This window comes from Ornithorhynchus anatinus, chromosome 2, assembly GCF_004115215.2.
Source record: "Ornithorhynchus anatinus isolate Pmale09 chromosome 2, mOrnAna1.pri.v4, whole genome shotgun sequence".
NCBI lineage: Eukaryota > Metazoa > Chordata > Mammalia > Monotremata > Ornithorhynchidae > Ornithorhynchus > Ornithorhynchus anatinus.
In genome coordinates, this window is record NC_041729.1 from 121,166,581 (window position 1) to 121,192,512 (window position 25,932).

The following is a 25,932-nucleotide window of genomic DNA, read 5'->3' on the forward strand; positions in this document are numbered from 1 at the left end:
TACCTGTGTTCTCTTCCAGTTTCCTCCACTTGTCTGCTCTTTGACCTTGGGAAGGTCACTTAATTTCTCTGTGCATTGCTTACCTTATCTTTAAAATGGGGATTAAGGCTGTGAACACCATGTGAGACAGACTATGTCCAATCTGATTATCTTGCATCTATTCCAGTGCTTAGTGAAATGCCTGGCACATAGTAAGTGCTTAATATAAAAAGACCCACTGGGATAGGTACAAGATCATCAGATTATTATTATTGCCATTATTGCCATTATCATCCCTCATGCCCTTCCTCACAGTGGAAGGGAAAACAGGTATCTCATTTTTTAGATGCGGAAATTGAAGCATAGAAAAGTTGAATGACTTGCCCAAGGTTACATAACAGACAAGGAGTGGAGCCAGGGTTAGAACCCAGGTTTCCTGTCTCCCAGTATCTTGCACTTTCCACTAGTTCTCACAGTTTCTCTAATCCCCTTTCACTGTACCTATATTGTTCCCTACCTTTAATTAATTGAAGGGACTGTCTCCCTCAGTAAATTTTAAACTCTTTGAGGGAAGATTATGTCTACTGACACTATCTTCTTCTCCAAAGAGAAGTGTAATATAGCACTCATCAAGTAGTCTTGCTTGATTGATGAACGGTGTAATTAAAATGTTTTTTCAATACACCGTCTCTACAATTAATACACCATCTCTACAATTAATACACCGCCTCTACAATTATATTTCAGTTCACAGTAGAACAGTTTTTGGGGTATTCTACTGTCAAGCAGTCTCATATGCTGCAACAAAGTTTATGCCGGGAAAAGCATTGTTTCTATGCTGGAGTTCTGATGTCATTTGGAATTGAGAGGATGGCATAGTGGATAGAGCATGGGTCTGGGAGTCTGAGAGTCATGGGTTCTAATCCCGGCTATGCCACTTGTCTGCTGTGTGATCTTGGGCAAGTCACTTCACTTCTCTGGGTCTCAGTTGCCTCATCTGTAAAATAGGAATTGAGACTGTGAGCTGCATATGGGACAGGGACTGTGTCCAACCCGATTTGCTGTATCCACCCCAGTGCTTGGAACAGTATCTGGTACATTTGCTAAGCACTTAACAAGTACCATAATTATTATTATTTCTCTAACTTTTTTGATATTTGTCTTTTTATCTGATACTAAATATTGAATATAGATGGTGTTGCCCCAGAAATCAAATGTGATATTTGGGGACTCCCAGCCATAAAAATATTGGCCACTAAAACTGACCTGTATACATCAGTTCATATGAGTCATAATGCCATGTTAGTGCCACACTGTGTCTTGACATCTCCAACGTACTAGTCTTTTTGATACGTTTTTCTGGATTTATGACAAGTGTGCGAATCTAATAAACTATGAATTGTTAAACTTAAGTTTCTGGGCAACCATCTTTGATCATGGTTCATCAGTTAAAAGCATTGTTTTATAGCCTGCCATTGGGTCACTTCTTTTGATTGGTTCCCAAAGGCATGATCTTCACTGATGAGCCCATCTGCCAATCTGCCTGTTGTGATGCAACTCCCAGGTCTGACTGATGCAAAAAGGTTTGTATGTGTTGTTGGGTAGGGAGGAGGGTCATGAGAGGGTAAATGTGATTTGTCATTGAGCCAGCAATGGCAGGAGCAGGATTTTTCAGGCCTCTATGCTCCTTCCAGCTGCTAAAGTAATATTTTTTCTGATGTTGTCTGGGAAAACCGGGGGTCAGGATGCTGCACCTAAAAACCTGCACACTCTGCCCAATATAGAAAAAGGAAGGAGGTATTTCACTGAGGCATGAGGTGGAAAATGGGCAAGTTGGAGAAATTGTGCTTGCCAAAGTGCAAACAGTGGTAATGGCCATGGTGATATTTTTGAGTGGTTTAGAAAAAATGGGAGGTTGAGATGCTGAGCCCCAAGCTCTGCCCACTTTGCCCCACCATTCCCTCCATCAAACACCTGACAAGTACCCTGCAGCTGGCTGCAGCTGTGGGCATTCCTTAATTGGTTCTTCAAGATAAGTTTTGCTTGGTGGGTATATCTGCCAATTTGTCTGTTGATCTAACTCTACCTGTGATGATGCAGTAATAAGTGGAAAAGAACATGGTGGTGGCAGAGGCACCACCACTTTTGCTAGGAGTATTATGTTTATTGTTTTTATATTTCTTTTGTTGTTTTCTATGTGCTGCCAACATTGAAGGGCTCTTTTTAAAAGCCACTTGATTTTCAGGTACTAGTTGGATCATAGTGGGACCACAGTAGGTCCCACAGAGACTGAAAGATGGAGATATGTTTTTTTGAAAATGCAAAATCAGTATCCTTCCAATCTGTGACTAGTCCTGTCACTCCATCATACTAATCTCTTCCTGACTGGGAGCGGACAATGGAACCAGTGTTGTTCATTCATTCATTCAATCATATTTATTGGGTGCTTAATGTGTGCAGAGAACAGTACTAAGTGCTAGCCCTCCCGTCCCCATGTCCACAGCGCCTTGGCCACTCCTGTCTGGGCTCTGGGCTCCCATTCCATTTGATGCCATTACTCCTCTCCATAAGTCCTGGTCACTTCCTCTATGCCCATATCTCCTCTCTTTGGGCAGAGAATTTGTCAGTTTTATTGTTATATAGTATATTGTTATATAGTAAGTGGTCAATAAATACAATTGACTGACTTACTGACATGGCTCCTGGCCCTTGGCTCTCATCCTGGAGTGGGACAGAAAGGAAGAGGTGGAGGGAAAACTGAGTTGGTTTGACCCAGATTCTAGAGAGGAGGTGGAAGCAAGGAGCTCAGAGTTCAGTCACTTGCATTGGGTAGAGAGTTCTGGCTGATTGGCTGTGGGGAGAAGGTGAAAGAAACTTCAACCCTACCTTCCCTCACCCTGCCACCTCATTGTTAGCACTGTGACTGTGAACTTCATCAGTGGTTGAGTTAGTAAGGTTCTGGGGCATTTTATCATATTATCTTGGAGAAATTTCTTTCATGGAACCATTGTTCTATCTCCTTGTTATTCCATGCATCTCTGGATAGTGTAATAATAATTATAATGGTATCTGTTAAGTACTTACTATGTGCCAAGCACTGTTCTAAGCACTGGAGTAGATACAAGGTAATCAGATTGTCCCACATGGGGCTCACAGACTGAATCCCCATTTTACAGATGAGGTAAATGAGGCAGAGCAAAGTAAAGTAATTTGCCCAAGGTCACAGAGTAGACAGGTGGCAGAGCTGGGTTTAGAAACCATGTCCTCTGACTCCCAAACCCTGCTCTTGCATCTAGTCCATATTGCTTCTCTATAATAATTATGGTATTTGTTATGTGCTTACTATGTGCCAAGCACTGTTCTAAGCTCTGGGGTAGATACACGGTAATCAGATGGTCCCATGTGGTGCTCACAGTCTTAATCTCCATTTTACAGATGAGGTAACTGAGGCCCAAAATAGTTAAGTGACTTGCCCTAGGTCTCACAGCAGACAAGAGGCAGAGCAGGAATTAGAACCCACGTCCTCTGACTCCCAAGCCTGTGCTCTTTCCACTAGACCATGCTGCCTCTCTAAGTGTACTACCCAGGTAAACAAATTTATGACTGCATTCAATTCTATGTTTTCAGTGTTGACCTTTGACAATGAATTGGGATGTTGCATAACTTGGTATTCATATTAATTCTCGGTGCTTTGTTGCATTTGAAAAGCAGTTCATGATCAGGGGCATGTCTTGTGTGTGGGTTTTTCCAGAGCAGTCATCAGCATAATGAAGTTCCTGTTTGAGTGATTCAAGGACTATTGATCATGCCTTTTGCCTACTAAAGTGAAAGTGTTTCCCAGAGGACTCAAATCATATTTTGACACCAGCAGTAGGTTCTCCGTTGTATCCTTTAGTATGGTTAAGAAGGTAAAAACTGGTTAGATGCACAAAATGTTAGAAAAGTGAAAACAGCTATGCACAGGTAGTTTTCAAATCACAAAACTGTTTCTGGGCTCTAGCAGGAATTGAAATCATATTTTGACACCAGCACTAGACTCTGCCACATCCTATGGTTAAGAAGAATAGGTTGGAAGAAGGCAAAAACAGGTTAGATGCACAAAACATTAGAAAAGTGAAAACAGCTATGTACAGGCAGTTTTCAAATCACAAACCTTTTTCTGGACTTCAACAGAATTGAAATCATACTTTGACTCAAGCATAGACTCTTTGCATCCTTAAGTATGGTTAATAAAAATAGGTTGGAAGAAGGCAAAAAGGTTTAGATGCACAAAACATCAGAAAAGTGAACACAGCTATATACAGGCAGTTTTCAAATCACAGAAATAATTCTGGACTCTTACAGGAAGAATTCATTCATTCAATAGTATTTATTGAGCATTTACGATGTGCAGAGCACTGTACTAAGCACTTGGAATGTACAAAACAGCAACAGACAGAGACAGTCGCTGCCCTTTGATGGGCTCACAGTCTAATCGGGGGAGACAGACAGACAAGAACAATGGCAATAAATAGAGTCAAGGGTAAGAAGACCTGCCGGTTTCACCTCTACAATATCGCCAAGATCCGCCCTTTCCTCTCCACCCAAACGGCTACCTTACTGCTACAGGCTCTTGTTATATCCCGGCTAGACTACTGTGTCAGCCTTCTCTTTGACCTCCCTTCCTCCTCTCTCACCCCGCTCCAGTCTATTCTTCACTCCGATGCCCGGCTCATCTTCCTGCAGAAACGATCTGGGCATGTCACTCCCCTTCTTAAACAACTCCAGTGGTTGCCTATCAACCTCCGGTCCAAACAAAAACTCCTCACTCTAGGCTTCAAGGCTCTACATCACCTTGCCCCTTCCTACCTCTCCTCCCTTCTCTCTTTCTACCACCCACCCCGCACGCTCCGCTCCTCTGCCGCCCATGTCCTCACCGTCCCTCGGTCTCGCCTATCCTGCCGTCGACCCCTGGGCCACGTCCTCCCGCGATCCTGGAACGCCCTCCCTCCTCACCTCTGCCAAACTGATTCTCTTCCCCTCTTCAAAACCCTACTTAAAACTCACCTCCTCCAAGAGGCCTTCCCAGACTGAGCTCCTCTTCTCCCTCTACTCCCTCTGCCACCCCCCCTTTACCTCTCCGCAGTTAAACCCTCTTTTTCCCCTTTTCCCTCTGCTCCTCCACCTCTCCCTTCCCATCCCCACAGCACTGTACTCGTCCGCTCAACTGTATATATTTCCATTGCCCTATTTATTTTGTTAATGAATTGTACATCGCCTTGATTCTATTTAGTTGCCATTGTTTTTACGAGATGTTCTTCCCCTTGACTCTATTTATTGCCATTGTTCTTGTCTGTCCATCTCCCCCGATTAGACTGTAAGCCCGTCAAACGGCAGTGACTGTCTCTATCTGTTGCCGACTTGTTCATCCCAAGGGCTTAGTACAGTGCTCTGCACATAGTAAGTGTTCAATAAATACTATTGAATGAATGAATTAATTAAACAATAGCAAATAAATAGAATCAGGGTGATGTACATCTCATTGAACAAAATAAATAGGGTGATGAAGATATATACAGTTGAGCAGACAAGTACAGTGCTGAGGGCATGGGATGGGAGAGGGGGAGGAGCACAGGGAAAGGGGGGGAGAAGAAGGTTTAGCTGCAGAGAGGTGAAGGGGGGGTAGAGGGAGCAGAGGGAAAAGGGGAGCTCAGTCTGGGAAGACCTCTTGGAGAAAGTGAGCTTTAAGTAGGGTTTTGAAGAGGGGAAGATAGTTTGGCGGAGGTGAGGAGGGAGGGCATTCCAGGACCGCGGGAGGACATGGCCCAGAGATCGATGGCGGGATAGGCGAGACCAAGGATGGTGAGGAGGTGGGCGGCAGAGGAGCAGAGCGTGTGGGGTGGGCAGTAGAAAGAGAGAAGGGAGGAGAGGTAGGAAGGGGTGAGGTGATGGAGAGCCTTGAAGCTTAGAGTGAGAAGTTTTTGTTTTGTGCGGAGGTTGATAGGCAAGCACAGGAGGTTTCTAAGAAGGGGAGTGACATGCCCAGAGCATTTCTGCAGGAAGATGAGCCGGGCAGAGGAGTAAAGAATAGACTGGAGCAGGGCGAGAGAGGAGGAAGGGAGGTCAGAGAGAAGGCTGACACAGTAGTCTAGCTGGGATATTACGAGAGCCTTTAGCAGTAAGGTAGCCATTTGGGTGGAGAGGAAAGGGCAGATCTTGGCGATATTATAAAGGTGAGACCGGCAGGTCTTGGTAACGGATTGGATGTGTGGGATGAATGAGAGAGCCGAGTCAAAGATGACACTGAGGTTGCGGGCCTGAGAGACGGGAAGGATGGTCGTACCATCCACGGTGATAGGGAAGTCAGGGAGAGGACCGGGCTTGGGAGGGAAGATGAGGAGCTCAGTTTTGGTCATGTTGAGTTTTAGGTGGTGGGCAGACATCCAGGTGGAGATGTCCTGGAGACAGGAGGAGATACGAGCCTGAAGGGAGGGGGAGAGGACAGGGGCAGAGATGTGGATCTGTGTGTCATCTGCGTAGAGATGGTAGTGGAAGCAGTGAGAGCAGATGAGTTCACCAAGGGAGCGAGTGTAAATGGAGAACAGAAGAGGGCCAAGAACTGACCCTTGAGGAACTCCAACAGTTAGAGGATAGGAGGGGGAGGAGGAGCCTGCGGAGGAGACCGAGAATGACCGAGAGATAAGAGGAGAACCAGGAGAGGATGGAGTCCATGAAGCCAAGGTGAGATAAGGTGTCAAAGAGAAGGGGATGGTCGACAGTGTTAAAGGCAACTGAGAGGTCAAGGAGGATTAGAATGGAGTAGGAGCCATTGGGTGTAACTCCATAGAACATATTTTTTGTTCCTATGATGGTGTATTTGTCAGGCAATCTACCCTGTACTCAGAGGAAGTGGGGAGGAGAAATTCTAAAAGTTTCTAGAAGAGTCAGAAACCAATTGCTGAAAATCCCCTCCCTAGGGGAATATTAGGTGCTACCACCTCCTGCTTTTCTCAGGGACACAGCCAATCATAGAAGAGGGCTTATGCTGTTAAGAAAGGAGCTCCTCTGGTAAAGAAGATTTAGGCTATGACCCTCAGAAGGAAATGGACTAGAGATGAGACCCCCTTGGAGGTGTTATCCTGAAGATCAGAGTAGCCAAAAGGTTGGGAGTTCTGAGTTTAGGACATTGGAGGAGCAAGTCTCCTATTCTTGAGGGAAAGAAATGATGGTTGGACTCTGCAGCAGATCTACTTCTACAATCAATCAATAGTATTTATTCAGCTCTGAGAGTGTGCAGGGCGTTATACTAAAATCTTGGGAAAGTAACACATAACAAGAGTTGGTAGGCATGTTCCCTTCCCAGAAGGGGTTTACACTAAGGGAATGATTTGGAGAGGGTGAAATTGGAGCCTGGAACACCTGAAAAGAAGTGGGGAAAGGACCAGAAGAATGTTTGCACTAAGACACCTATTGGAAAGCAGAAAGGATCCTGGGGGAAAACACTTTTTAGAAAGCAGGAAAGGCAGTTTGGATTGGAATTCAATTCTATTTATTACCTGATTAATGAGTGCATAATACTTGTAACACATGCATATCCCTAACCTCTGTGCTTGCAGTATGAATTTGGAAAATATAGGGTTCCAGGAGATGTGTTAACCAGGGAAGTGAAGAGAGTGAGAAAGTAATGCTTTCTCCCTCAAGCTTCCCAAAGCTAGTCCTGGGAAGAAGAAATGGTGGGTTTTATTCTAAATAATAATGTTGGTATTTAAGTTCTTACTATGTGCAGAGCACTGTTCTAAGCACTGGGGTAGATACAGGGTAATCAGGTTGTCTCATGTGAAGCTCACAGTTAATCCCCATTTTAATAATAATGTTGGTATTTGTTAAGCGCTTACTATGTGCAGAGCACTGTTCTAAGCGCTGGGGTAAACACAGGGGAATCAGGTTGTCCCACCTGGGGCTCACAGTCTTCATCCCCATTTTACAGATGAGGGAACTGAGGCACAGAGAAGTTAAGTGACTTGCCCACAGTCACACAGCTGACAAGTGGCAGAGCTGGGATTCGAACTCATGAGCCCTGACTCCAAAGCCCGCGCTCTTCCCACTGCGCCACGAGATGAGGTAACTGAGGCACAGAGAAGTTAAGTGACTTGTCCACAGTCACACAGCTGACAAGTGGCAGAGTCCAGATTCAAACCCATGATGATCTCCTTGTCATGGTAGAATGCTCTGTTTGAAAGAGAAGGGGGGTGATAGAACCATAGGGATCTGAAAATGGGAGTCACTAGGCAAAGAGCCCCAAACCTGTGCCGGAAGAGTTTTAGGATCCAGCAGATGTTTTCAGGGGACTGGGCTCTCCTAAATGAAAATAAGGATTTACTTCAGTTGGGATTTAGGGCTGAAAATCTCCAGAACATCATAGTTCTAAGAGAGATTTTCTAAAAGCCTTCCAATTTAAAAAACTCAACTTTATGGACTAATAAAAGGTGCCAAATCAACCTCCTAATTTTTGAAGTATCAGTTTTCAAGATTTCTTTCAGGTCACTATAAGCACATTTCCGTGTCAGTGAAATAAAGAGAAAAAATAGTAGGCGATTGGCATTCAATCTGTGATTACTTATGAAAAACTGGGTAATACCTTGCTTGGGAAGAGAGAGATTATGTCTGCATGGTACAAAACTTTGCAATAGAGAAGCATATGATATTCCCCCTAGTGCAGTGCTTTGCACATAGTAATTGCTCAATAAATATAATTAATTGGTTGATTAAGCTCAATATTAGTAAAGCTATTTTGTTATAACTTGCAATACAGTTCACCCATAGATACTCACCTGTTTTTAAAGAGATGACAGTATTATATAAGACTAATTATTTGGAGCACCTGTCATCTACCTAAAGGGGAAAGATCTTGGCAGACAGATATTTTAGAAAAACATTTGCAACCAAATCCCTCTTTAACTACTGGCTGGATATCTTCAGATTTCCTGGGAGATTATTTATCCTCTGCAGGAAGAATTCAGGAAAACAGATTAGGATTAAATTTCCAACACTGCTCTCAAGACTTTAAGCCAGTTATCTTCCACTTTCTATTCTACCTTATCAATCAATCAATCAATGTATACACTAAGCGCTTGCTGGGTATAGAGCACTACCATTTACACAAGGCTTCAACCTGACATGTAAATTCTCAATTGACGAGAATAAACTGAATCACACTTCTCCATGGGTGCATATTCTGTCACTGGATAGAGTTTTCAGGATTAGATATTCAGGTGTCTTGAATTAGGACAGTGAATAAATATGTCACCATACAGTTCTTCATTCCTTAGGTTTAGGTGCAAACTGCTTGTTTGAGGCTTGAATTGAACAGCAGTTTATTTGGGGTCTGCTGATCCACCATTTGGTGGTATTTAAAGCCAAATAGGGCCTACGCTGTAATTTAGTGCCGTGATCCAGTAGTAGTTTGGGTATTTATTGTTTGCTGAGTACAAATTTGGTTCCTGTCCTTTGTGGGCTTTACCTTGTAATGTGAGTAAACAGACAGAATAGAACAATAACTGTGGAAACCAAACCAATATATTACAAAATCACAGTCTAAGTTAGCAATGTTAGTTCTTGGAGGGGAGAATTCCTCACATTTCTTTTAGCTCCTGGCATGGTCTTTGTTAACAAATCACTGCAGACTTAAACAGATCAGATGACAGGCTCGTACCTTGTTGGGGTCTGGTAGGAGTCCACGAAACTGAATTAGTATCGCTGAACAGCAAGGACACTATCTGTCAGTCTCATAGAAGTTATCTGGGCCATGTGAATCTTTGTCATGCCCATATCTGTTCCTGCAGGGCAATGACGTGCATGGGCTCCTGAAGAAGGATGGTGAGAAGTCATGGCATAGTGGATAGGGAACGGGCCTGAGAGTCAGAAGATCATGGGTTCTAACTCTTGTCCGCTGTTTGACCTTGGGCAATTCACTTCACTTCTCTGTGTCTCAATTCCTCATCTGTAAAATGGGGAGTTTGTGAGCTCCATGTGGGAGAGGGACTGTGCCCAACCCGATTTGCTTGTTTCCACTCCAGTGATTAGTACAGTGAATACCTTGTACATTACAAGGTGAGCACTTAACAAATACCATAGTTATTAAATAGGAGGATAAGGAGAAGGAAGAGGAGGAGGGCAAGAAAGAGGAGGAGAAGAGAGAAGAGGAGGAGGCAAAATAATGGCAGCAGCAGTAATTATGGTTAAGTGCTTATTGTTCATTCATTCATTCATTCAATAGTATTTATTGAGCGCTTACTGTGTGCAGAGCACTGTACTAAGTGCTTGGAATATATAATTCGGCAACAGATAGAGACAATCCCTGCCTAATTTCGGGCTTATAGTCAAAACAGGGGAGACTGATAGCAAAGCAAAGCAGAACAAAACAAAAACAAGACATCATCAAGATAAATAGAATCAAGGAGATATACACCTCATTAACAAAATAAACAGGGTAATAATATATACAAATGAGCACAGTGTTAGGGGAGGGGAAGGAGAAAGAGCAGAGGGTGGCAGGGAGAGGAGGGAGAGCACAGGGAAAGAGGGGGATCTCAGTCTGGGAAGCCCTCCTGAAGGAGGTGAGGTCTCTGTAGGGCTTTGAAGAGAGGAAGAGAGTTAGTTTGGTGGGCATGCAAAGCACTGTACTATGCACTGGAAAAGATACAAGTATGAGAGTAAGTCATGGGCCTTAGTCCTTAAGGGAAAGATAATATAGAGTGAGGCAATGGACACACAGGAAATACAAAAACAATAAAAACACAAAAGTAACATAAAAGTCAAGGTTAGAGGTCAGATCTTAAGGACTGCTGTGCACTGAGTGTGGACTCCAGTCATAATCTAAGCCCAGTGCCTTTCCAAAACTTGGTTAGTGGAGAGATGCTGTGCTGTTTAAGCTCCTTACACCGCACTGGACCTGGGTAGATTAGCAGCGTGGTCCAGGATGACATGTAGTGAATGCGGCAGGAGTCCATAGGGGGTTTGACTGCGTGGGCCTATGGGATAGGATGCTGCAGAGCCTGCTGCTGCAGCTTGAAGTCCCTCACACCTTTATCTACTCCACTCATTTTCTTCCTTGGATTATCAGGAGGCAGCAAGACTGAAGGTATTGAATTATTCTGGAACAAATTTATGCCAGGCTACTAGATTATGTTTTGTCTGGTCTGCTAAATCACAGCCTAGGTAGCCACCTCAGTAGCCCCTGCTGTCTTTCCATCTGAAATTTCCTGGGACTCCTGTTGAGCTTCAGTGATTCTTCAGTCAGAAATGTCCCAGCAATAGTATGACTACCATTACTACTGTGGTAACCACCACAAAAAGAAAAAAAAGCATTAGCCTCTGCACATAGTGAGAACACTTCTCTAGGGTTTTGTTTATGTCTTTGAAAAATTATTATTTAATGGAGTGCTTCCAACAAGCATTTTTTTACCATCTATCTTCAAATGTATACATTCAATGCTATATCTGTTTTTTTAATGACTTTACTCATGATTGATCCCCTTAGATGATCTTATATTTCCAAACTAAAAAAGATCTCATTTGACAATACGTCTATACATGTGTTCTGAATAAAGATGAACTTAAAAGAAATTTAAAAATCATGTTAATATTCTAGTCAAACATGATAAACCACTGCAAATAACAAATTAAATTAATGTAATATAGTATGTTTCAGAACTGTTATAATAATAATAATAATTACAATATTCTTTAAGTGCTTACTGTACTAAGTGCTGGGGTGGACACAAGCAAATTGGGTTGGACACAGCCCCTCTCCCAAGTGGGTCTCACAGTCTCGATACCCATTTTACAGATGAGGTAACTGAGGCACAGAGAAGTTAAGTGACTTGCCCAAGGTGACAGAGCAGACAAGTGGCAGAGCAGAATTATAACCCGTGACCTTCTGACTTCCAGCCCTGTGATTTATCCACTACGCCATGCTGCTTCTCTTTGTGGTAATACTAGGACAACAATTAGGACATATTTTAAAAACATAATTTTAGAAAGGAGGCTTGTTTTTTTTTCTTTCCCACAAAGCAGAAATGAAAGAATGATCTAATAACTGAATTTTCCCAGATATGTTGAGTGCTTTTGGTAGAAATGGAAAATGCCATACCTATGTACACATCGACAATTGATGCTCAGAAGTATCTGAATTGCTGCTGTGCGGAACTAGAATTTAAAACCACTAAGCACATAAAAATGTTGACATCTCAATTCCTTATAAATTCATCTATAGAGAAAGAAAAATGGTATTCTTAGAAAAGCAACAATGGATTGAGATTCTTGAGAGGATTCAATTTTAATGAGTTAATGTTTATAAGCCTATTGTCAAAGAATAGAGTTACATAAGTGTTTTATATTATAGTGGGGTGGTTGCAAAGGCTGTACTTAGGTTGTAAAGTGTTTTCCTTATAGCTTCTCTTTTCACTTGCTCTCAATTTCATTTTAAAACTCCCTTTTGGCTGGAATGTCTAAAATTTCCTTTTTGTGGTGCTTTGATTTTTGGCAAGTTTCATGAAAACCTTGTTAGCTTTTTTCCCCCCTTAAGTAGTGACCAGGCCTTTAAATATTGGTACTATCCAGAAGAGAGATGTCTAAATGATCTTATGTTTGGCCTGGAGTGGAGTGGGGTGGCTGGGGTGGGAGGGTTCCCCTGCACGTGAACGGGATGATTATCCCATTTGGCCTAGCTTTTTCTTCACTATGTTTCCAAGTGGTTGCTGTTTGACAACTGGTTTCTGGAGCTCTAACTTTTCCTGTATCTTTGAAAGTGGCATGAGAAACCTGAGCCACAGAAACAAGTATTAGTCTTTCTGGGAATCTGTCTGTTGATATTATATGCATGTAGCAGGAAGTCCTGCATCAGGCTGTAAGAACTAGTATTTATATCTATCTGGAGAAACAAGCTCAGAATCATCTTCAGATAATGTCACTGAAAGTGACATTTACATGCAGCTGCAGGTGAAACAGAAGAGGCCAATGCAACATTCACAGAACCACCCCAATGATGCATAAAGATCACCAATTGGTCTTGATGGGTGAACAGCAAACAGGCTCCCCAGAGAAGTGGTTATTCACTGTTTATAGTGGAGCTTATAATCAGGGTTTGTCGTTCTGATTGGGCTCCAGTAATGTTGATTTGTAGCTTCTCCACATGCCTTCTTTCTCCACAAGCTTAACAAGGACTCATTTTTGTAGTTTGAGAGCCTCCTACAATCAATTTGCTAAATTGACAGGTTGAGATTGTGACATATCAGACCACTAGTTTTCAAAACACAGCAGCCATGATCTCTGGCTTTCTGGTCTCTTTGCCTCACTGTGTATCAGTCAGTCAATCAATTTAATTTATTCAGCACGCTGTGCAGAGCACTGTATTAAGCACTTGGGAGAGTACAATATAACAGAGTTGGTAAACTTGTTCTCTACCCACAATGGCTTACAGCCTAGAGGGGAAAACTGACATTGATCTATCTATCTATCTATATCTATCTATCTATCTGTCTGTCTGTCTGTCTGTCCGTCCGTCCGTCCGTCCGTCCGTCCGTCCGTCCGTCCGTCCGTCCGTCCGTCCGTCCGTCCGTCCGTCCGTCTGTCTGTCTGTCTGTCTATCTATCTATCTATCTATCTATCTATCTATCTATCTATCTATCTATCTATCTATCCATGTGCCTGGGCATAGTAAGCACTAAACAAATACTGTAAAAAGGGTTGAATAATGTTTCCCTCAGAAGGAGGTGGTCCACAGTGATGAAGGTACCTGAAAGGTCGAAGAGGATTAAGATGGAGGAGAGGCCATTGGATTTGGCAAGAAAGAGATCATGATGACTTTTGAGAGGACAATTTCTGTATGATATAAATGATGATGTGCCATGGATGCCTTTATTGAAAGGGATTTTAAGGAAAATATTGTGAAAGAAAATGTAGTAGGAAAAATCAGAACCAGGTAAGCCCTAACCAACTTTCATGAAGGAATGAGTTGGAAAGCCACATCAAGAACACCACTGTCAATTCAGTAGTGATAGCAGTGATTATTCCTAGATTGAATAACTGATGACCATTCCATATTAAAGGAGCGAGTGAAGGCCTCATGTCTGGAAACTTCGTGATCTAATTATTAGGAAAATGCCAGAAAATGTGTAGTTCTTTTGTTAAAATATTTTCCACCTACACCATCAAACTGTACATATTCAAACATTTCCTTTGTAAATACAGAATTTGAATACATCATTAAATTTACATACTTCAGATGCAATGTTTGCAAATGAAGCCAGCCTTTACTGTTGAAAATACTTTTACTGAGCACTCCTTATTGAATAATTCTCCAATTCATAGCCTTAAAACATGGGGACAGATGCTGTGGGCACATCACTGGGAACTTTTTAAGAAAAGCATTTGTTCTGAAGCAGGAACATGAAGGAGTCCTATGATCCATTGTCCCATTCAGATAATGGGAGACTTAGTAACAATTACTGAAGGAACCCCATGCCCGGGTCATGTTTTGCAACAAGCATTCTCCATTAGGGCATCCCACTAGTCACACTCCCCAGGATCCACCATCCTGACATAATCCAATAGGCAGAACATCATCACAAAAAAAATACTGCCTCTTTATAGTCCACATGCCCCTTGACTAAGCAGTTTTCCTAGCCAGCTATAAGGGAAAGAAGAATCTTGCTAATGGCATACAAATGACTGGTACCCAGGAGGCCTTCTTTGATTGTATTCTTCCAGTTTACCACATTGCTTTATGGTGCACTTATTGGTTGCTTCTTCCAATTGGTTGCCCCAGAAAGGATTTGATTGGCATAGTTTGGGAAGTGAGGAGGTGGGGATTTAATGTGGCTGCATCTCAGAAATATTTGCTGGTAATTTCAGGTTTCACAATTTAAAACATCCTAGAATCCCTGAGAAAACAAGATCAGGTTTTAATTTTAAGATGTGCTCAGTGACAAATTTGTTGCTGGAAGGAGAATGGAAGTGGGGAGTGTTCAGATTCAATGCTTACTCCGGGAGGGTCCTGGCAGCTGCATTTTCTGGACAGGATATAGGGGAGAGAAAGGATAATGTGGTAATTGTGTGGCACATAGAGGGAGGCAGAAGGAAGGCCCAACTCTGCTTTCTTCCCTTTCACAATCCGTCTCCGCTAGTACAGACAAAAGTGCTGCTTGAATCATACTCATAGCTATCAGTCTTTAAGAGAATCACCAGAGAATAGTATCACTTCTATAAAGGTGTAGATCCTTCATGGAACCCTTAAACCTTCCTTCTATGTGCAGTCAGTCTCTCCTTATGCCATTCATGATAAGGATTCTCCAGGGCTTCTCTCCCGCAATCCTGAGTTCATGAAATAAATGTGCCACCTCTCCTTCTAGCAATAGCAGTGGTTGGCAGGTGCTGGCCAGTGCCTTTTGCCTTTCAAAAGTATTTTCAGTATTCATTTAAAAACAAACCAAACCCTGGTATTTTGCTATTTGCCCCTGAAGAGATGGTGGGAGGTGTGGTGGACTGCTGAATAAACTGGGTACTAAAAATGGTGTTTTCACTTTCAATACTCAAATTCAAAAATAGTAATTTTTTTTTCTACCCAGTGACATTATTGCTCTGGAAGAATAAAAATCATCCTGGAATAGTATGATGTTGGCTTCTTGACTGATGACATAAAAAAATGAAGAAAATGTCATCCTCTGGCCTTTGATAGTTTGAAAAAAACTATCTTTTCCTGATGTGACATTAGTTTAGAATAAAAAACATTCCCACTAAGTACATTTTTAAAAAAATTATTGGGTTGTGATATCATTTAATTAATAGAAGGATTAGTTAAGAACTTAGTATTCAAGATAATTTTCTCCATAAAGTTGTATGTAATTTCTAGAAAAATCAAGCTCTGACACTTGAACCAGCATAAAAATATCAGCATACTGAATTTAACCATATTTTTCTTAAATGTCATCTCCAACAATGTCTTGCTCTTTTCAGAATATTTACCTTGTATTTAAATCTGTATTTATCTTTAAATCTTAAAGACTTAAAAAACAACTGTCATATTTATGACAGTCCCCGAAGAAGCATGATCTTTAATGCTTAAATAACATGGCTGGATTTCTGGATTGTTAGGGAAAATAATGAAGTGGCCAGGGATTTTTGAAAGAGTGATGTTTTACTTTAGGTCCATAGTGGTGAAGCACTGGATAGCTTCACAATCATTCTGCATCAGGATCTCAAAGTTGGCGATTTGGTAAGGTGTGATTTTCTAGGCCTGATACCTTTCTGATTTGACACCACATTCTATCCTTTTCCAGGAAGTCTTGTCCAATTTTGTTCCCGAATTTGTAACTGATTATTTCTCCTTCACCTCCTCTGCCTCATCATCCCAACTAGTCTTTCTTTTCCTTCTTCCTTATCCTTTAGTTTCTCCATGTCACATTTCACAAGGTTCTGTGCCATAATGAGCTGTTATTGGTTGAGCCCTGAATTTCAAAGTGGCAGATGGGCCACAGTTGAAAGTGTATGCCACTTGGAAACTCAGGCTTCTACCCATATTTGGATTTCAGGACATCAGCCAATGCTTACTCAGTGAGATAGAAGCCATGACTATTTTGTAATTTGCATTCATTGGCTATGTCACCAAATTACCTTTCCTAATCCTCAGAAGTAAAATGGCCAGAGAAATCATCACTCTGTAGATGTTAATGGTTGCAACTCTTTTTTGCAAAGTTCATTATGCTTATGGAGACACACTGAAGAGTCAAGGTCTCTCAAGGGTTATCCGTATAGCTTAGCAGGAATAATGTACATTAGGACATTCTCTTGCTCAAGGAAGTTGGTGAATAATAGTCAATTTGTCTCTTCCAACATGAACCTGATAGTCATTTTGAGAAACAGTAGTTTATCTTCCAGAGGTAATCAAAAGAACCCAGGGATTTCATACTTTCAAATTTTAAGTAGGCTTGAAAATGCAAAGGGATATTATTTATCTTAAAGCAAGTATCTTCAGAGTTCTCTGGGGAATGATACTTCTTAAAGTTTAGGTGGCACAGTATGCATTTTAATGCTCTTTTTTGCTCATTTTTGAAAGTAGAAATATGAATTGAATTCTGGAAACTTTAATTTCCTCAGCATCCACTGTATTATGCAGCATTTTATACAACTATAACCGCAGAAGGATTTATAGATGATAAATCTTTAACGGGTACAGTAGTATCATTCTGTGAAATTACTAACAACTTCCCAATAAAAAAGATTGTCACAGTATGCACTTTTTGGCACTCCTTATAATTAAATGTTGTTGAAAAATGTATATTTTGTTTTTCCTACTATTTGCATTATCAGTACTGGTAACTACAATAAACTGGCACCAAGAAGAGAGTTTAAAGGGTGAAATTCAATTTATTGAAATCCACATTTTAGAAAATATTATCTATCAGATACTCTCTGTTTATAGCCCAAAGGTGAGAGCTCTTTCAAAACTAAATTATATTTCAGTCCTAATTGTAGTGTGAAGGATGGCCTCTTCTACCTTAGAAGAGCTGGTTTATAGAAGCAGATCCTACTGGCCTGAAAGACAGAGAAATGAGGGGGCAAAAGGTGGAAAATAAATGACTATCTGAGTAGCAGCACTGTTTCTTTCACCTGTAGGCCTAAATGGACCATAGGACAAAAGTCCTGACTCACTGGGCCCAGAACTTAACATTGGGAATCATTTTCTTCTTTTTAATAGTACAGTGCAACCCAGTTCTAACAACCCAACTGAGATATATTTTTTGGTTGTAACTTTACTCATCACTTTGTCTAGATGAGTTCCTCATAGGATACAATCTAGAGAGGCAGCATGATGTAGTGGTTAAGAGCACGGGCCTGGAAGTCAGAAGGTCTTGGATTCTAATCCTGTTTCCTCCACTTGTCTCTATGGGATCTTGGGCAAGTCCCTTCACTTTATGTGCTTCAGTTACCTCATCTGTAAAATGGAGATTGAGACTGTGAATCCCTGGGACAGGGAATGTGTCCAACCTAATTTGCTTGTAACCACCCCTGTGCTTAGTACAGTGCCTGGCACACGGTAAGTACTTAACACATATCACAATTATTATGATTATTATTTTATTATTTTTACATCAGATATAATGGCCCTTTCTAAAATGTCTACCTCTTACACAACACTGCAGAAATGGTTTTGTTGAACTCTTTCCTGATTCCCCTCAGAAGCGAGTGTTGAGTTGGAAGCAGTAACAGGGGCAATGCCAGAAGCCCAAGGCTGTGCAACTGAGGTGCAATGCCAATAGTGAGAGAGAGAAGAAGTCCAGAAGCTCTGGAGGAGCTCTGGGGGAAAAGCAATGGGATTTTCCAGGACTTTGGGAATGGAGCTGTTAGTGTCAGCAGGAAAAGAAGAAATTGAGCTTGGGGAAATTGAGGAAACCTAGGGATAGTCCTTTGAGTGAGGAAACAAAAGGGTGATGAGCCTCATGAATTTAATAATTATTGATGTATTTGCTAAGCACTTACAATGTCTCCAGCATGGTTTTAAGCATGGGGATAGATAGAAGATAATCAGGTCAGAAGCAGTGTAGTCTTGTGGAGAGGGCATGGACCTGGGAGTCAGAGGACCTGGGTTCTAATTCCAGCTCCACAACTTGTCTAGTGCGCCTCATCTGTAAAATGGGAATTGGATACCTGTCCTCCTACTTGGACTGTGAGCCCATGTGATATGTGATAAAGAAGTAGCGTGGCTCAGTGGAAAGAGCCCAGGTTTGGGAGAAAGAGGTCATGGGTTCAAATCCCACCTCAGCCACTTGCCAGCTGTGTGATCTTGGGCAAGTCACTTAACTTCTCTGTGCCTCAGTTACCCCATCTGTAAAATGGGGATTAAGGCTGTGAGCCCCACGTGGGACAACCTGGTTACCTTGTATCTACCCCAGCGCTTAGAATGGTGCTTGGCACATAGAAAGTGCTTAACAAATGACAACATCATTATTATATAGGGACTGTGTCCCTTCTAATAGACTTGTATAAACTCCAGCATACAGAATATTCCTTGACACATACATCCTTGGCCCTTAACAAATTCCATTTAAAAAAAAGTTCCATATGGGGCTCACAGTTTAACCTTGTGTAAGACCTCAGGTGAAACAATGTTTTTTTAACCATTTTAAAGAGATAATTAAACATTTTTAGCTTTAATAGTAATAATAATAACAATGGTATTTGTTAAGCACTTACTAGGTGCCAAGCACTGTTCTTAGCCCTGGGATGGATACAAGGTAAACAGATTGTCCCACGTGGGGCTCACAGTCATAATCCCTATTTTACAGATGAGGTAAATGAGGCACAGAGAAGTTAAATGGCATGCCCAAAGTCACACAGCTGACAAATGACAGAGCTGGAATTAGAATCAACGACCTCTGACTCCCAAGCCCATACTCTTTCCACTAAGCCATGCTGTTTCTCTTTCTTTATGCACAATTTGCCTGAAAAGCATCTGTAGTAACATTTGAGAGGCAGTAATGTCTAGTGGTTAGAGCATGGGCCTGGAAGTCAGAAGGCTCTGGGTTCTAATCCCATTTCTGCCACTTGTTTGCTCTGTGGCCTTGGGCAAGTCACATAACTTTTCTGTGCCTCAGTTACATCATCTGTAAAATGGTGATTAAGACTGAGAGCCCCCTGTGGGACAAGGATTGTGTCCAATCTGATTAGTTTATATCTATTCCAAAACTTAGTACAATGATTGGCATATAGTAAGTGCTTAACAAATGCCATGAAAAAACATGCTGCCATTACGTGGCTTTGTAGAAAGATCACAGGATTGGGAGTCAAGAGACCTGGGCACCAATTCCCACTCCACCACTTGCCTGATGCCTGACTTTAGGCATTTAACAATAATGATGAAAATGATGATAACAATAATAATAATAATAATTAAGTGCTTAATATGTACTGAGCATTGGGCTAGATACAAGATAACGAAATCAGGACAAAGTCCTTGCCCCACTTGGGGCTCATGATCTAGGGGGAAGTTAGAACAGGTATTTAATGCCCATTTTAAGTATGAGGAAACTGAGGTACAGAGAAGTTAAGTGACTTTCCCAAGGTCATACAGCACGAATGTGGCACACCCAGGATTAGAACCCAGGTCACTTAATTTATTATTCATTCATTTAATCATATTTATTGAGCTCTTACTATGTGCAGAGAACTGTACTAAGTGCTTGGAAAGTACAGTTCAGCAATAAAGAGAGACAATTCCTGCCCACACTGGACTTACAGTCTAGAAGAGGAGAGGCAGACATCAAAACAAGTAAACAGGCACCAATATAAATAGAAATATAAAAATGTACAATATATACACAAGTGCTATGGGGCGGTGAGAGTTGGGTAGAGCAAAAGGAGCAAGTCAGGGTGATATGGAAGAGAGATGAAGCTGAGAAAAAAGGGGGCTTAGTCTGGGAAGGCATCTTGGAGGAGGTGAGCCTTCAGTAGGGCTTTGAAGGGGGGAAGTGTGATTGTTTGACAGATTTGAAGAGGGAGGGCATTCCAGGCCAAAAGTAGGACATGGGCCAGGGGTTGATGGCGGGACAGGCGAAAATGAGGCACAGTGAGAAAGTTAGCATCAGAGAAGCAGGATTGTGAGGCCTGGGATGTAGGAGGAGAGAAGGGCGGTGAGGTAAGAAGGGGCAAGGCGATGGAGAGCTTTGAAGCCTATAGTGAGGTGGTTATGTTTAATACCGATGTGGATAGGCAACTACTGGAGATTTTTGAGGAGGGGTATGACAAGCCCTATGCATTTGTGTAGAAAGATAATCTGGGCAGCAGAGTGAAGAATGGACCGAAGTGGGGAGAGACAGGAGGTTGGGAGGTCAGAAAGCATGCTGATGCAGTAATCCAGACAGTATGTGTTGAGCGATTGTTGTACTAATGTGGTAGACTGGAGGGAGATGTGAGCCTGAAGGGAGGAAGAGAGAACAGCAGAGGAGATATAGATTTGAGTGTCATCCGCACAGAGGTGATAGTTGAAGGTGTGAGAGCGAATGACTTCTCCAAGGGAGTGAGTGTAGATTGAGAATAGAAGGGGCCCAAGAACTGAACCTTGAGGGACCCCTTACAGTTAGGGGATGTGAGCAGGAGGAGGAGCCCATGAAGTAGACTGAGAATTAATGGCCAGAGAGATGATAGGAGAACCAGGAAAGGATGGAGACAGTGAAGCCAAGATTGGCTAATATGTTGAGGAGAAGGTGATGGTCCACAGTGTCAAAGGCAGCTAAGGGGTCGGGGAGGATTAGGATGGAGTAGGAGTATCTGTACTGCATCTATAAAATGGGAATTAAATAAATGTTTTTCCTCCCTTGTAGACCTTGAGTTTATGTGGAAAAGAAATGGTATCCAATCTGATTATCTTGTATCTAATCCAGTACTTCACATACTGCTTGGCACAGAAAAAATGCCTGAAAAATACCACAATTATGTATTATTAGTAGTGGTATTTGTATCATTGTTACATAACATTAAACTAATATTATAATTATTATAATAATTATTACTAGTGTTATTCATCATGAAGCTAACATTCATGCCTCCACCTGCACATCCAACCCTATTATTTCGCACCACATCAAAACACTTTCTTCCCTCTCTAAAAGCAATCTTCAACTGTTCGCTCTCTAATGGCTTCTTTCCCACTGCTTTCAAACATGCCCATGTCTCCCTATCCTAAAAACCCCTCCCTTGTCCCCATGGTTCCCTCCAGTTATTGCCCCATTTTCCTCCTACCGTTCCTCCCCAAACTCCTTGAGTGAGTTGATTACTCTCACTGTTGGAGAAGTAACTCTTCTCCAATTCTTTACTTGACCCCCTCCAATTGGGTCCATGCATCCTCTCAATAGTCACTAATGTTCTCCTTCTTGCCAAATCCAACGGCCTCTACTCCATCCTAATCCTCCTCAAACTCTCAGAGCCTTCGACACTTTGGACCACCCCCTTCTGTTAAAGATCTCTTTAACAGCAGGATAGTACTGATTTTCTGCAATTTTCCACACTAAAATTATCAGTTTATCCATTAATTAATCAATATTTATGGCACATTTACAATGAGTGCATGTCTGGATACTCTTTATGTCCTGGAGTTGTTGAAATTACAGAAAGGAATGCATTTCCTACACTTGTGGGGAAATCTTTGTTTCTCATAAATCTTTCATTCTTTGACTTGTAGTTTCCACTTAGCTAGAATGGGTGTTGCAAGAAACGTTTAACTATACATTTTCACTGTCCAATAAATTAACTGAAAATTGGGTGGTCTTTTATATAATGGAAAACTTTTTGTTTCATAAAAACATTATCAAATGAAATCTTAAATCAGGTGGATTTAAGTCAGATTCAATTTAAAATATTGTGGGTTTACTCTACTGAAATTTCACCTTTCCATCATCCCCCTTGCTTTTGGCAAAGGAAATTAACTAACATACAGAGAAGAGGGTGTGGATTAAATTGCATTTCGATATAAAGTCAGCCACAGTGACAACAAAAGAAAAGTGACTTCAACTTAAAATTGTAACCAGTGACCCAAAACAATCCATAGAATTCTCTTTAAGAAAGGCCTGCGGTGACTTTAAAGACTTCAAAATGATCAAGAGAATTTAGGTCAACAAGAGAACCAAGAACCGAGTCTGAAATGATGAGTATTAGGGACTTTGATGGCTAATGCTTAACAGACTTTGAAATGTCACTGAATTAATATGTTTCATGTTTTCATTCTACACTAGAGCAATTTCCACCAATTTCATTTGCCATCCTTCTTTCTCTGAGTGATAATCAGATACCTTTCAGAAAGATACACCCTCTTATGTGACTAATCAGAACTCTTCCTATGTCAGAGTGCAAAGGCCTGATAAGGGCCTGATGCTTATGCTTAATCACTGCCCTTGCAGACACAGACAATATGAAGGGGGAAATGAGACCTTAAATTAACTAAATCCAGCTATTGTTTTCCAAAAGACTCATCAAAGCACATTTTGTTCTAATACCATTGATGAAATAGTTCAGCTTATTAGACAGCCAACTGTTAGCCGTAATGCGACCTCATTTAACTATATTAAACCAAAACAACTAATGAAGTCCTGATATCCACTTTATCACAGTAATAACTTTTGCTACACATTTCAGCATTTGTCAGTTGCCAGTGGCCTAGAGACATTATACAGAATTAGCAGACATGTTATTTTATACTTCACAAAGTTATGTTCCTTTTGAAACTTTTTCAGATCAGTAAAGAGATGCTGTTAAGGGGATATCATCACCCCCAGCTGAAAACATAATATTCTTTGGCTGAATCCAAACAATCAACTTACACATTATTAATGCAGAAAATCACTTGAAGAGTGGGAAAATCACATCAGGAAGGCCAGCACATCCAACAGTAGGCTAGTAGGGAAAACTATAACATAAAGTTCCAGACAAAAGCTTAAATTACACATATTGATTCTACAATGTGAGACATAAACTATTGCAGACATAATGGTTGGCTTCTGACCAATTTCATCAAAGTCATCTATTCACTGAATTGAATATAATGTGTCAGGTTAAGCTAGCAACAATAGAATCTTCATCATAGCCAGGCAATTGACATCTAAACTATGCTCAATGAAACTCAGTGTTTCTGCATCAAGAGTATTGCACTAACGTGATTACTAAAACCATAAACTAGGAAGGCAGAAGAAAAGATAAAAAACGTAAAAGGCTCACAAAGTCATGATTACTGGTTTGCCTGGTGACAGATGATCATTCTGAAGCATAACAATGTCAAAAAGATTCAATTTGACCCAATACTACAAAAAACCTTGTCTTGTCTCATTGAACTATCTAGCATCACCCTATTTTCCTCAGTCAGATAGTAAGGCCTTGGGAGACTGTACTAGACATAGCCATATTCCCTGTTTTCAAGGAGTGTATCGTCTAGCGGGGCAGACCCTATATCGACAATGGATAAGGGGAAGCACTAGAATATATCGGAGGAGCAGCATGCTTCAGTGGAAAGAGCACAGGCTTGGGATTCAGAGGACATGGGTTCTAATGGCTCTGCCACTTGACTTCTATGTGACCTTGGGCAAGTCGCTTAACTTCTCTGTGCCTCAGTTAGCTCATCTGTAAAATGCTGATTAAGACTTTTAGCCCCTCATGGGACAACCTGATGACCATGTATCTACCCCAGCACTTAGAACAGTGCTTGGCATAAAGTAAGCACTTAACAAATACTATAATGGGGAGATGTGACTAAAAGTTAGGGTGTGTGGAAGTGCTTGTGTGGCTATAGTGGAGGAAGTAGGGCGGAGAGATAAGAGAAAGGTCTTCAAAAGGAAATGTGATTTCAGAAGGACCTTGAAGACAAAGAAAAAAGTAGTCTGCTGGATGTGAAGGGAGAGGGTGCTCCAGGCAGAAGATAGAGCATGATCAGAAGGTTGATTGGCAATAGGAAAGATAAAAACAAGGCATAGTGAGTAGGTTGACAAAAGAAAGATGAAGTAAGAAGTTGGGCTATAGGAGCAAAGATCAACTGGGTGGGAAGGGAGAGCTGGCTAAGTGCCTTAACTGCTCGGATTCTGCTAATGGGCATAAGAATGGGAAACAATTGGAGGGTTGTGAGGAGTGGTGTCAAGCACAAAACGATGTTTTAGAAAAATGATCTGGGAAGCAGAGTGAAGTGTGGCCTGGAAAAGTCAGAGGATAGAGGAAGGGAAGTTTGTGAGGAGGTGAATTCAGTAATCAAATGAGATTATAAATGCTGTGTGCTCTGCACACAGTAAGGAGTCAGTAAATTCGATTGAATGAATTATGATAAGTCCTTAGACACGAATGGGTTGACAATTTGGATAGGAAAGAAGGATGGATGCTGACAGTGTTGTGAAGAGAGAACTCATAGGACTGACTGAATATGCTGGTTGACTGAGACAGATGAATCAAGGATATGCCAAGATTGCAGGATTGAAAGCTTCAGAGAATGGTTGTGATGTCAACCATGATGGAAAAGTTAAAAGGAAGGAGACGATTTGGGAGGGAGGGTAAATTCAGTTTTGGACATATTGAGCTTGACATGGTGGCAGGGTATATGTGAAAAAATGTCCTGAAAGAGGAGAGATAGGAGACTGCAGAAAAGGAGAGCAGTCAAGGCTAGTAAAGTAGATCTATTGAAGTTGAGATTTGGGAGCTGTTACCCAGGCAGATAGCTGCCAGGCACCTTGGCCAGTGTTGAGGGCAGCAGTTATTTGCTGACTGCACTTCCAGGCAGAACTCAGAATCTCCACCAATGGTTAGCCCACAACTGCCAGAAGGAGAAAGAGGGGTGAGAGGTTCCAGCTTTTCTAGGATATGAGTGGTGAGGTTGGTGGTGAGAGGGCATCAACTCCTCCGGAAGTCTGAGATATAAGTGAGCAGCATCTGTTGGGGAGGATTGGCAAGGGGCTCTAGTTCCCCAGAACATGGACCTCTGTGGTGGTTAGAGGAGTGTTTGAAATCTTTCAAGGTCCAGGACCCAGAGTAGGTAAGTGGGAGGAGGAAGGAGAGAGAAGCACCAACATTAGGGAAGTTGGAGGGGGATTCCAGCTTTCCCAGGGTTGGTTGTCTGTTGGGATGGAAATGGGCAAGTTTACCACCTGGACAGCTCAGGTTGCCACTGCCATGGGGCTGACCCCTGATCCCTTTTCCTAGAGATCAGACTTGTTGCTCTGGTTCCCCTCCACCCTCGTGTCCCATGTCCCAAGTCTTCTGTAGTCAAGCAGCCAGTGGGCCTTGGCCAGACCTTCCCTGAATATCTTCCTCCCCTTTTGTTTCCCAGTCAAAGCTCTGCAATTGGGCCGATGTCCAAATCTAACAACACCTCACCAGGTATATGAAGGGGAAAGAAGTTCCAGGCCAGAAGGAAGACATGGGCCAGGGGCTAATGGTGAGGTAGACATGATC

General features: G+C 41.8%; 1 long non-coding RNA gene across 1 annotated transcript; it reads left to right on the plus strand.

Moving 5' to 3' along the window:
- The first annotated feature begins 1,498 nt into the window (after positions 1 to 1,498).
- On the plus strand, positions 1,499 to 3,816 carry LOC114809249. Its single transcript, XR_003757025.1, has 2 exons — positions 1,499 to 1,562; positions 3,731 to 3,816. It is a non-coding gene; the product is annotated as an uncharacterized LOC114809249 (long non-coding RNA).
- Positions 3,817 to 25,932: the final 22,116 nt, after the last annotated feature.